The sequence below is a fragment of the Eschrichtius robustus genome, chromosome 2, assembly GCF_028021215.1.
Source record: "Eschrichtius robustus isolate mEscRob2 chromosome 2, mEscRob2.pri, whole genome shotgun sequence".
In the NCBI taxonomy this organism is placed as follows: Eukaryota; Metazoa; Chordata; class Mammalia; order Artiodactyla; family Eschrichtiidae; genus Eschrichtius; species Eschrichtius robustus.
Genome location: NC_090825.1, coordinates 139,808,080 through 139,809,133, shown reverse-complemented (window position 1 = coordinate 139,809,133; position 1,054 = coordinate 139,808,080). Strand labels below are relative to the sequence as shown.

The following is a 1,054-nucleotide window of genomic DNA, read 5'->3' as shown; positions in this document are numbered from 1 at the left end:
ACACATTTAATGGCTGAGAACTTCACAAGATTTCTGCTAATCTCTGGTGTTAAAGCACAGTTCAGTTCCTTCATCTGTACTATCAAGTACAGATATTATATTCTACCACCATGTCAAAATTAGTATAAAGCTCAGCCTTTATGCCTGATTGGACAAGAGAATTCATTACACCAAGAATTTTATAAATTGGTTTATGGGTTCAGATTGCATCAAATTCCACACTGATTTCCACTGACGTGAAGAACAAACAACTGTTCCTCTATTATTTTCTGTCCCTGGTGCAGCGTTACAGCATCTAGACCAAGTTCCTTCTGTGTCTCAGCACCTGTCCTTTTTGTATATTTTAAAGTCATCTTTTTTTTTTTCCAGCCTTGTTTATTCCCACAAGGCCTCAAAAAATTGAAGCAGCAGTCATGCTTTTCCCTCCCCACATGAATCTTTAGTAAAAGGCAAAGATGCATTCAATTATGAAGAGAAGCACGAGTATGGATTTAAAGTCATCTTTAAAAATAAAATCGTCGCTTTTTTTCATATAAAAAATGCATCACTTTGTACAACAAATTAATAACTGTTTCCAAAGTAACATAATATTTATAAACTTCTTACATGTGCATGTTCATCATTTCTCTAAAACAAATTCAGTTTTGTGGTAATTTCATAGTCACATTTTTAAAGTGTTCGGTACTACTAGAATTAAACCTTTTTAACTTCTATGAAACAATCATATCCAAAAGAACGTTACTCATTAAAACCACACTATAAATCATATTTTCAGAGCATTAACCCAGAGAAGAACATGGCAGAAAATGAATAATCTATGCAGCTTGAGGCCTTTTCACATATTGATTTACAAGTCATTTGTCTGCAATTATTGTTTAAATACAATTCACTCTTTCCCAGTAGGATACTATTATCATTATTGCATACAAGGATCAGACTTACATTAAAATGGTTTAAACCCAAGCCCAACTTTATTGTTGTTTTCACTTGGAATATTAAAGATTATTTTAACACAAATGGAACACATATACTTGAACATTGTAGTCATCTGTAT

The 1,054-nt window shown here is 32.4% G+C and overlaps 1 non-coding gene across 1 annotated transcript; it reads right to left on the bottom strand.

The window, feature by feature from the left end:
• Positions 1 to 367: 367 nt before the first annotated feature.
• Positions 368 to 487, bottom strand: LOC137760385 (U5 spliceosomal RNA). Its single transcript, XR_011073332.1, has one exon. It is a non-coding gene; the product is annotated as a U5 spliceosomal RNA (small nuclear RNA).
• Between the last annotated feature and the right edge of the window lie 567 nt (positions 488 to 1,054).